Source organism: Filicampus tigris, chromosome 13 (genome assembly GCF_054856515.1).
Source record: "Filicampus tigris isolate MCC_2025a chromosome 13, RoL_Ftig_1.0, whole genome shotgun sequence".
NCBI lineage: Eukaryota > Metazoa > Chordata > Actinopteri > Syngnathiformes > Syngnathidae > Filicampus > Filicampus tigris.
In genome coordinates, this window is record NC_141229.1 from 10,868,355 (window position 1) to 10,880,516 (window position 12,162).

The window sequence follows — 12,162 nt, forward strand, 5'->3', positions numbered from 1 at the left end:
GAAGGATGCGACGAGGCCCAGAAGCGCGATTACCCAGTTTTCATCCCGGGTTCATAGGGCGGCGGTTTGGAAGGCTGCTAAGAACTTCCGATACCTACGTGACAACGGCCTGCGTTTTGCTGAGGACCTTTGCAAAACAGAGAAAATCACAAGAATGGCCATGAGTCAAGATTAGTCGTTGGTTGCCAGAGTCCTGAGCAACTGTGATGTCATTTTCAGTCGACAACAGATGATAAAATGGCTGAGATGGCTAAAAACGGGTGGATTTTGCTGCTTAACTCATATTTCACAAACACAATATTAATCTGAATGCCATGTTTTGATTAGTGAAGACGCATATAACATATAATTGCAAATAATTTTGGGGGGTTGACTTCCACTTTAAATATATTTTTATCTAAATATTCACAACATAATATATCATGTAATCATCTGAATTCATGTGTATGATCGCCCTTTCCTCTCCATTTTTTAGTGGAGGCAGGTAGGAGAGACAAAGGTTTGACCATGAAATACAGCCAAGCTCCACATTTGTCTTGTATTTTATTATTTTCCCTTTTCACCTCTCAGTCCTGTATGCCAGGGCCTTCATTTTTCACATGGCTGCTTTTCTTATCATTGGAGGGCTCCTTTGCGCTGGCCTAGGAGTGACATAAAGGCAATAAAATACCAAACATTCTGTAAAACACAGATGCCCCTCTGCTTGTGGAAGCCCTGCAATGACTCTCTGGGAAATTATGATAATAACTCAGAGGTGGTAGAAAATGGTCGGGGGCGCGGGGGGTGGAGTTCCGGGGGCCACCGGGACAGGGCTCGCCAAGGTCCTCAGAGCGCGGAGAGGTCAAGGTGGCCCGTCGGGCCTCGCCGCTCGCGCCGCCTGTCGTAAACCCTTTCCATCACACAGGGTGCTGGCTGCCGCCTGCGCTCTATACAGCATGGACCTTGTATCTCGGAGAGGCAGAGGAGGGCAACGCAACTCAACTGTTTGACCTGTGAAGGTCAGCAACTCTCGCTTCGGTTTGAATATTTTTCCTGTTAAAGGAATAACACAGGGGGGGAGCGGGATTTGGCGTGCAAAAAGGAGAATGCATGGACGGATCTGCGGCTGGCTTTCAGGAGGGGCTGGAAGTAGTCCCACAACACCTCTCAAGTGTGTGAATGAGAAGGAGCCGGGACAGGAAGAGAGCATGGACTCGACCACTGAGGTGCTGACAAAGGGACCGAGGGAGACGTGACTGCACCTGTTCCAACTGGACCCGCGCCGCAGGGGGGGCTTGACAAAATCCCTGCCTTCTCCTGGCATCTGTGATGGGCTGAAGCAGGTCCTGGTCTCGTCTCTGGCGCCTGCTCCATCTCTCGTTTTTTTTAATTATTATTTTTTTTTAAATATTTTGCAGGAGAGGAGAAACGCTGGAGGCTCCATCTGCCAAGGGCTCGGCACAGCCTCTGCAGCCTGCCTGGGGAGAAGAGTTGCTGGGCCTCTGCGACTCTGCCACGGGGGTCTCGCAGTGGTTTACCACCAAGTGGCACATCAGACGTCATGGGCCAGCTGGCCAGACTCTCCGATGTAAGCGGACACTAATGACCATTCTATACACACACACTGTAAAGTTGCAAAAGCTATGATTTGAATTTTACTCAGAATCCCCACTATGCTGTACATATGCAACATCTCTGAGCTAGTGGTTCACGTTAGATCCCCGGAGAAAAACAACATTAGATTTTACGCCGTTTTCCAATCAAATTCCATCCATTTTTTCCCTAATGGATCCGGGAAGGGGATTGAGAATCTTCCATCTGATTTAAGCAAGAGGACACGCATAGCACAGACAGTCATGCCAAACTTCAGAATTTTTCACAGGCCTGATTCTAGAAGATGATCCTGATGATTATTATGTGTCATGTTTTGTGTGTACAGTGATCTTGCTCCCTGCTCAGAAATCTGTGTGGGTCGCCAAGCGTAAAAATATTAAAACTGTTCAATTTTATTATGCATATGTGGTCAACATGAGTTTGGCTGATTCATGGACTCTTGTGACATTACAGAAGGATAGCCAGTTAGGAAGCAAAAACAGAATTTGCATCTGCTTTCTAGTTATCAGATAAGAACACTGTTAGCCTAGCCTCTTCAAGTTGTTCTTCTTTGTTACTTGCGGCAGTCCAGGTGGGGTGGCAAGATGCTGCCTCTCACAGGTCTGTGTTGGTACTACAGCAGACATCCTCTCACAATTTAAAAATCGGCTAATATGTTTAAAATAAGAGTCTGTGTGACTTGGGTGAAAGGCAGACTAACCCCTGGATTTATCTGATCATCTCTTTGCAGGGCAATTTGGATAATGAATGAATGGAATTCTGAAGAAAATCTTTAAAAAGCATTGATAAAGATTCAATATATGTTTTCCATGACAAACTGGGAGAAATGGGAGGAAACATTCTGGAAAACCGGGCAAATTCCCAAATATTACAAGAAAAAGGGGCAAAAATGTGTGAATATGCGAATCTGTGGGTGCCAAACTGCGGATATGCAGGGTTTGACTGTAGTTTTAAGTTGTAATATCACCATTCACCACTAGATGGAAGACTGCGTCTTATTCTGCTCTGTACTACGTGAGTAAGCCTTTTTTTTTTGCAGATTTGGAATATGCTGGAGAAACAGTAGCTCAATAATGTTAAAATATTGAGAGTTCATTTTTGTGAAAAAAAAAAGCACAAAATTAGTTCTTGCATTGAATGTTGATTTCTTGTTCAACAGTTTTGCGCCATCCTTGAATGTTATTTTTTGCACATGGGGGGGTGGGGATGGGGGTGGACAATGTTGCGTTATTTTGTTTTTTACTTCATACACTTTGTTGTTGGGTCAGGATAGTGGATCTTTTTTACATGCATTGAAAATGTATCAATAATGAAATATATTTAACAGCACATTTTGTAGCATTTTGTTTAAAATAGCATTTTTGACATACGCTTGGTTCGGAAGTCTGTGGTCCTATGTGGCCCTTCAGTAGCACTGATGAAAAATTGTGCCTCCCTCCAGCATTTAAATTGCCCATCCCTGACCTATAGAAATACAAATTCCAGTTATTTTTCAACACACGTTATTTGGATAACTTAATAATCTTTCTTATCCCATTTGAACAACCTAATGCATGCATTAAAATGGGGTATAAATAAATGTCATATCAAAATGCAGTTCATGAGTGACATTGGATTAGGCAGTAGGAGAGTCACTCAGCTCACTCAGGCCTTGTCGGTCCCCAACAATGACTCGGCCTCATCTACAAACTCACAATAAATATCTGGCCATCATTTATTTTAATTCTCTCCTTTCTTGCTCAGATGGAATACATTCTTAACCTTGTAGGACAAGGACACCCACATGCTGCCTGCCTGCCTTGGCTTAGCCGCTAAATTATTCTTCATTCTTCAGGGGGAATAAAAAAAGGAGGAGGAATTAAAAAAAAGAAAGAAAGAAAGGGGAGTCCGACGTTGCTCAGACTGTCAGCTCCAATGAATAGCACGCCTGAAAACGTTGTCACTGAACCTCTGGACAAGCAAAAAGACGAGAGGGCAGGGAAAGACAGAAGAGTGAGGTGGGGTGCGAGGGGAGGACGAGAGGGGGAGTCATCCGCCTCCAGAGTGATTTATTTGCCAAATCAGGACACAATGAGTCGATTATGAGTCCTCTAATAAGAGAGAGTGTTTGGGGACCCACTAATTGGGCATGATTGAGTTGCAGTCTGGGAGCCGGCGAAAGGGGAACCTCGTCGGCGGCTGTCATGCAATCATCAGCTAATCAGAGCTTTGAAATTAAAACTGCGTGTTTAGGGTAGAGGACGGGATAATGGCGGGGACCTGCACGAGCGGTGCGGCTGCCTGAGGAGGGCCGCCATTCTGTGCCTCTTGTGTGTCTGTTTGGCCCTCTCATTCCAGTCTGTGGCCTGCTCTGGTCTTGATGAGAACAGTGAAGTAGCTGTAATCATCCCAGCCCTTGTACTAATACTGCAGGAGTCTGTGTATGCGTGTGTGTGTGTCCACAGCTCCACAGGATTTGACATAAACGATTTGTGTGAACATGCACGTTGAGTATTTAGGAAATCTAATAAAAATGATTTTTAATAAAGTCAGCACAACAATATACAAATCTATATTTGGGGTGTTTGTTAGTGTTGCGTTAGTGTGGCAAAATCATTCAAAGCATGATTTGGCAACAAAGAATGTTCTGGATTTTATTGTTTTGGTTTATGTGACTCAGTGGAACAACAATTTAAAGTTTCAATTGTAAAGCCTATTAAAAATAATATTAGACATTTGTAAAAATGGTCGACTACACTTTCAAAATATATATTTTTTAAACGGCTCCATAAAAGCTTTCTTAAATGAAAAAAAGCACTGACTGGTGTTTTCTGATCTGTATCTCAAAACTGTGCTGAGATGGTCTCGGTTTTTTTTTTTCTAACCCGGAGTGGTTATGTTCACTGACTACCGCTAGGGGGCAGTGTTTATCTGCAATGTGTCGCGAGCGTCACAAAACGGCTAATTAAAGTCCTGTGACTCATAAACGCTGTACAATGCTGTTCAAATAAGTGGTGTTTGGGCCACATTGTAAAATTTAAAACAACAAAATATTAATTCTTTTTTAAAAAAAAACTAAATTAATACTACCGGTTGTAATTTTAAACAGTGTCGTTTTGTGACATATAGCCTAACGTGTATCTTTTTAAGAACAATGACGCCATTAAAGACTAACTTTTTTACCTACCTATATTTGTACTTATTTATTTTATTTACGTTATCTCAAATCCTATTTGACAAAACCGGAGTTTCATTTGATGCTTTGTTCTTTTACACAGTGTTAAACAAAAACTACAAAAAGTCTGTAAAAGCAAACACAGTGCTATTGTGTCTAAAACAGTTCAAATCGAATGAATATTAAACCCAGAATACATGCATTCATAAACACACACTAGTACTGATTCCTGATGTGTGTTAGTGTAGTTTGTCATGGTGATTTTTCTTTTAATGTATAGTTTTGATATTCTAAATATACAGTAAAATTAATCAATTATGTTCAATCCTTGAACTTTAAATGACAAAGCTGTCACATTTATGCCATTGTTTCTAGTTTTATGAGAATCTGCATTTTACAATATGAAACATATACTATGCCATCTTGTAATTATAATATTCTAATAAACAAAAGCCTTCAGATGCCTTAGTCAAATGGCATTGATCTTGAGATCGGGTGCAGAAGTTTCTCAATGACATTTGATATTTGAAAATAACATTGATTCTGTTTCCTGTCTGTGTCCACAAATGAGTCGCCAAACAAGCCAAGGCACACAGTAGGCTACTTCCCTCCAATCCCCTGAAGGCCTTGTCTAATTGTGAATGCGGTGTACATCTTAAAACGGGCTAACTATAAAAATCGGGAGTGGGTTTAGGCATAAATGGGATTAATTCCCAAAGAATGTCCTTTGCTCTTCCTCCCATAATTTCATTTGCTGGGTCCACAGGATGAATAGCCAAGCAGGCAGCCATGTGGAACCAGAGGACAGGCCTTACGGGGCCTGTGCTGCTGCACCGCAGCCTTCAGGTTACGTTACCTTGATAATGTCACAGTTGCAGAAGCGCACCGCCCACCATACAGGACACAGGAAATCCAATTATCCATCTCCTAATGTGTGGGAATTTTATGCTCTCATTCCTTGGACTGTGGTTACCGATCTGCCCCGGGGCCATCCTACCTGAGAGTGATTCTTGGGATTGCTGTTTTTCCAGGTGATTTCTTTGAACATTTATTTGTTAAAATATTATTCTGAAATCAATGTTAAAAGAAGGTTACAGTGCAGAGTTGCCATGTCGTCTTTGTGGATTAAAATGTAACAAGTTGAGAAAAATTATTAAAATGAGTTTTTCTTATTATAAAGGCAGCATTTAATTTGGGAGGAATTTAATGCCAGACTTGCTGGATGCAATCTGGCATGTGAACAGGAGCAAGTCTGACCTGTCCTGTCATCAGCTCAACCTTTGCGTTGCTTCCACCCGTTCCCCCCTCCACATACTCAGAATCCCCAAATATTTTTAATTTAATTAAAAGGAAAGGGTTACATCCATTTCAGCTCCACGGCAAGGAGATGACAGTACACAAATTGAACGTAAGCATATCCTTGCTGCGAGGAGAATTCTGCCCTTTAAGATGGTGGGAAGACAATGTAACGCAATTAGAAACATCATGAAAGCAAATCGAAGAAAATAGCAACTTCAACATCAAGATGTTGAGCTGAATCGCAAAGTTGCATCGTTATATATATTGAGGAAAGTAAATGACAACTAGCAAAGTATTTTTCACTCTCTGTCAAAATATGTAGGCCTAACTCCACGTTAAGACCCCCTCCTCTCATGAGACCCATTAATAAACGGTAAAGACAGATGAGCCTCTCTCATGCCAAGCAGGTTGCCTCAATTGGATTAGTGAAGCTGACATAGCGATGGATAGCTGTCTATGAGCCAAGTGGCCGTTAACTGGACCAATATGCCGATAGGACTTCACACAAAACATCCTCGGGATGCCGCACCGGCAGTCGGCTGTTGTTTCGAGGGTATTAAAGGTGCACTGACATGCTAATGAGCAATAAACATTTATCAGCAGCAGGCTATGTGATTTAATAGCTGACATCTTTAATACCAAGTGGCACCTGAGCTCTTTTCCCCATTTGCTTTTATTGTTGAAACTACTAATATCGCCCCCTCGGACGAGCAGGGTGTCAATTGCTGTCACGATGCACTTTATGAATGGGAAGAAGCCGCACGCCGCTGGCGCACGTCCGAGCCAATTGTTGTGATACGGCGGCTGATGTCATTGTTCTGTGCGAGGCAACGATGGCCACCGTGGATGTCAGCAATGGACCCCACTGCAACCAAGAGTACAAATGGGCACGGGTGTGACTAGCCGGTGAAATGTTATCAATCACCACACGCCCTGGGGCGGGGGTGGCAGGAGGGAGCTGTTGGCGTTTGTGTCGCGACTCCCGCTCACGGTGATCCAAATAAAAAGCAGTGTGATGTATTAGAGCAGATGAGCAAGGGGCCTGGCTCTGACGTGTGACTGACAGCTCATTTGACAAGACCGGGAAAGTGTACAGGCAACTTCCAATCTAATCTAATGCTGCCGAAGGGAAAGGAATTGTTCTGTGAGATTCTGTTGTCATGTTAGAGAGCCTCCTGGACAACACGGCATGAATGGGCGGAATATGAAGTGGATGCGGAGGCCCCCCAAGCCAACCCCCCCACCCCCCACCCCCAGTTGAAAGGATGTCACCGGAGTCAGACTCCGTCATGGAGACCTCCTGACCTGTGAGGCGCCCCTCAATCCACTTAGTTGTAGTGAATCAGGTTTCAAGAGAGATGGGAAAAAGACATCACCCCCCCTGCCCCCTTTCAAAGTCATATCTGTGGGTAAACAAAAACATTTTGGTGTCATGCATTATCAATCAGCTGTCTCACGGCGCTTTCCGAACAGGTGATCTTTGTCATTCAATCGGCGGGTCCTTCTGGAATAACATATCCTTGACGACAATATCAAGATAGATCATCTTCTCTTTTGGCTTCTTCATTATCCCCCTCGCAAGACTTTTGCGCGATCTTTTGGTAATTTGAAAAGAAAAGTTAAGCATATTATTTAGATGACTGTATGTCCAAACCCTGCATGACAATGAAAACATTTTAGTTTTCCAAGATATTGTACTTGATATTTTCTGAAGAACAACATTTCAATGAAGACTTAGAACAGCTTCAGAAAAGAAAGCTGAAATTGAAGCACATAGCACACATTCCGATATGATAATGAGCGTTTTATACAATATGCATTGCCCATAGGTTTGGATGTGTGCGTAGGCTCTAACTAACCTGTGACCCTGAAGAGAAGGGCTATAGAAAATGATGGTTGGATGTAAAAAAAAAAAAAAAAAAAAAAAAAAAAAGAAAAAAGCAGGAACAAAAATGCACTTGCAGTGAGCAGAGTGACCGGGCGAAATGACTTCTGCATGTTATGATTCATTTTAAAAGGCATTTTTCTTCAAATATCCCCACACAACACATGTACTTTAATGCCAATGCACCTTAATTGTATTAAATTCTTGTAAGACCTGTATTCTTCCTGTTTTTTTAAAAACAGATAATTTGGATTTTAAAATTCCTTATTGTTAATTTAGCTTTCCATTCACATTTCTACAGTGTTTTCATGAAATGTAATCGGAATACTGAGCCCAATTGCAGTTAATATAACCAAATATCACATCTATGTTCTCAAAATTATTACCTTTTCTCTTTTTTTCTACATTTGAAAATTATTACAACTTCTGCTCGTCACAGAAATACAAAATGACTTTCTCTAAAATGGTGGCTCTTTAACTTTTTACAAGTACCACCTAAAAAAATTATTTGGATCATCAATACCATCATAATGACCAACATTAAAACACAGTAGTGTTAATCAAATTAATTTATTACAGTAAATAAATTAACCAAAACCGAAGCAAAGCTTTTATTCCTAAAAAGTATTTCCAATTATAACTAAAGAAAAGTTTAAAACAAGCAGTTATTAAAGGTTAAATGCAAATGTATTTGACTAAAAAGTTAAATACAACTGAACTGTAATCTGAGGCTGTGATTCTTTAGGGTACCTCTAGAGGGAGCCCACATGCCACTAGCAGTACCGCACTTTGAGAACGCTTGTAAAATCAAAACCATCCTTTCTTTTTAAATATTCTTTTCTCAAAAACACACCAAAGCATCAATGCTTTTCTCTCAGACTTTTCCAAGTTAAACATGAACATAACACAAGCACCCGTTTAACCTCACCTTTACCAAACCCGACAACGCCTCGCTTCCGCTGCGTCCACACTTGAATTTTTGCGACGTTCACATTTTTCCCCGTTAACGCCGTGGAACCCCCCCAAGGAGCGTTAGTATTGTCTAGGTGATCATTAAAATTTATGGCAAGCTGACTCCATCCAGCTTGCGAGGCGGCACTGGCATAAGTCATAATTATGTGATGACACTGTAAGACGGAGTGTCCACACTGGCCCCCTCGCCCGGGCCAGTTAAATGACATAATTAGCCCAGTAAGAGGCGACGGCTCCAGATTGGATAAGTTATTAAATGTTTGGATGAACCTTAGCTCCATTTCCCTATCTATTGCTGTCTTCCTCGCTCACCCCCGCCTTCTTCCTCCATTAGCCCATTAGCAGTTATATGATACTATATGCTGATGGGGCAGTGGACAGAGAAAGTGGGTAAATTAAGCCTGACCACTGCACGTGTTATGAACTGCTCTTATTAGGAGCTATTGAAGGACACTGCCAGACTTTGAGAATATTACAGAGATACAAGCACAGGGCCCGTTTGTAAAGGTATTTCCGACACAGTGCTTTATAATGATTGAATTCTTCGAGAGCTGCGGTTCCCTCTCGCTATGCCATGAAACTATGGAAAGTAATTGCACAGTGCCTCAAGCAGGTCAAACCAGCATACATGTCAAACGTAACCCATCAGATTGCTCAATCTGTCCCCAGTTAAGCTATAATGGAAGGGCGTGCAGCGAGGCTGACAGCGGTGCCCGCCGCCGGGCCCTTGAGCCGCCGCGTGTGCGTCGCGCTCCACCAGAGGGTCTCACCAAGCGTGACTGTGTGTTATTCACACTGACGAGTTCCACTGTTCACTGTCACCTCTCATTGCGAGGGGAAATCAGACTGTGGAGGGAGAGCAGTGTGGCCAGGAGATGGTGGCGGGCAGGGCGGAGGTGGCGGGGGAGGCCCCCCGTCGCAAGGACTGGGCGGAGCCCAGGTGTCGCCTGCAACAGCCTGAGAAAACATTAGGACAGCGCATAGATATTGGCAAAGAGTAAGCTAAATAACAAGTCCACAACATTTTTTTGCCCCATGGAACAGTTTCATCACTCTAAAAACTGTTGGGTTAAAAATAACACAATTTTGGGTCAAAAATGGACGGATCCACAATATGGGTCAATTTGACCCACTTTCTTGCATTGTTTTGTACAAAACTACCCATTTTTTTGGGTCGTTGTCTGCAAAAACAACCAAGAAAGTTGGGTCAAATTGACCCAAGTTGTGGATCCGTCCATTTTTTTACCCAAAATTGTGTTATTTTTAACCCAGCTGTTTTTAGAGTGTGATATTTTGACAGACCGGCATAGAAGTAATGAAAATAGATTATTTAATAAAAAATAAAACTCTCCATTAGGCCTAATGTCGCTGCTGTAATTAGTGGGAGCTCTTTGCTTGTTTCTCTTCAATGAGCCGTACACTCCAAAAACAGTTGGGTTAAAAAACTTTCGGTCAAAAAGGGACCGATCCACTAATTGGGTCAATTTGACCCACCTTCTTCATTGTTTTGTACAAAACAGCTCATTTTTTGGGTTATTTTGTACAAAACTACACAGAAAGTTGGGTCAAACTGACCCAAGTAATGGATTGGTCCATTTTTTACCCAAAATTTAGAGTGCACCAATCTCAGTGTAATGGTACACAATTACACCTGAAGTGTGTTACTAAGGTCCGCCGCACACTGAGAGATGTGGCTGAAGGAGATGGTACAGTTGCGCTGCGTGTGGTACCCTGCACACGGTGCGACAGTACAACTCCTAAAACAAGTAGACTGTAAAACCAGTTTTGCTGATACTAAGAAATTGAATTGCCAGTGAATGGCGTCACAATGGTGCAGATGTAACAGCCAATCAGAAAACGCTCTTAAGCTTTTGCACACTCAAAAATGCAGGTTTTAAACCTAAGTGTATCTACACTCTCTCCTTTACGACCACCCGTTTCCTAACTTTGTGACAATTTGCTTCTTTCTTGATAATTTGGCCAACACCATATTTTTGAGGTTCAATTAAAAATAATACAGTACAGTATACGAAGTGTGGAGCCTCAAAACCTGTCAGGGGTTGCAGTTTTTCCGTTGCATTAGATGTGCAGCGCCTAAAGTGGAAATCAACCCGAGCATACTTTTTTCAAGAAAATGTTCTATGGAGGCCCACTAGCTGAAAGAAGACATTCTGATTAATATTGCGCTTGTGGAATAAGTGTTAATCACCAGTTTTTAGCCATCTCTGGGGGCGACCGTTTTGTCACTTCTGTCGACTGAAAATGACATCGAAGTTGCTCAGAGCTCAGGTAACGACCAATCACGGCTGACCTGTTTGCTGAAGCTGAGCCATGATTGGTCGTTATCTAATTAGGGTTGGGCATCGTTTGAATTTGGACGATTCCGGTTCCGATTACGGTTCCTAACGATTCTCGATTCGGATTCTTGACAAAAAAAGGGACTATTTTTGGACAAATCACATGAACTTCTCTGTCCTTTAATTTCATGAACTTTTTACTGTTTGTGATGAAAGACTTCATTATCACATGCAGTATAACAGTATTACCTGTAGCACAAAAAAATGTTATTTTAGTGGAACTTAATATTGTCTATGAAATGCAACTTGATGGACATTGTAGGTCCTTCTTTTTAACATTACTAATTCATAACCGGGTACCAAATAGCCCACAGACCAGTACTGGTTCGAGGCCCCGCGGTTGGGGACCACTCCTCTAAGTCGTCTGCTCATATGTGCTGGGGAGGGGTTGGTGTTAGCGCGTTTTGATTTGTGTGAGGTCTCCAGCAGCAGGACTCAACAGCATCCAGGCTGGCTCAGCAGGCCCGCAGAGTGTGACACTTCCCGTCCCTGTTTCGTCCTGCCGAGAACCTTGTGACAGCAAGGAACTGAAGCTGAGACGCGTCTCTGTTCATCATCACCGCAGCCAAGCACCCTCAGCGGGCAGCGAGACATGGTAGCGGAGTGGTGTGTGTGTGTGTGTGTGTGTGGGGGGGGGTTCTGCCGGTTAACTGTGTCACACCACTGTACCCACCCATCGTCGCCCCATCACCCCCTCTGCCTTTGGCCTTTCTCCAGAGAGGCTGCTCTCCTCTCTCTCTCTCTCTCTCTCTCTCTCTGTTGCTCTCTCTTTCCCTCTCTCTTTCTTTCTCTCTCACACACGACTCCCTGATGGTTTTTGTTCCTGCGAGCAGACAAATGGAGTTGCGCCTTTTACAAGAGTAAATGCCTCAGCTCGTCTGATCTCACTGCCTTGAGGAGCA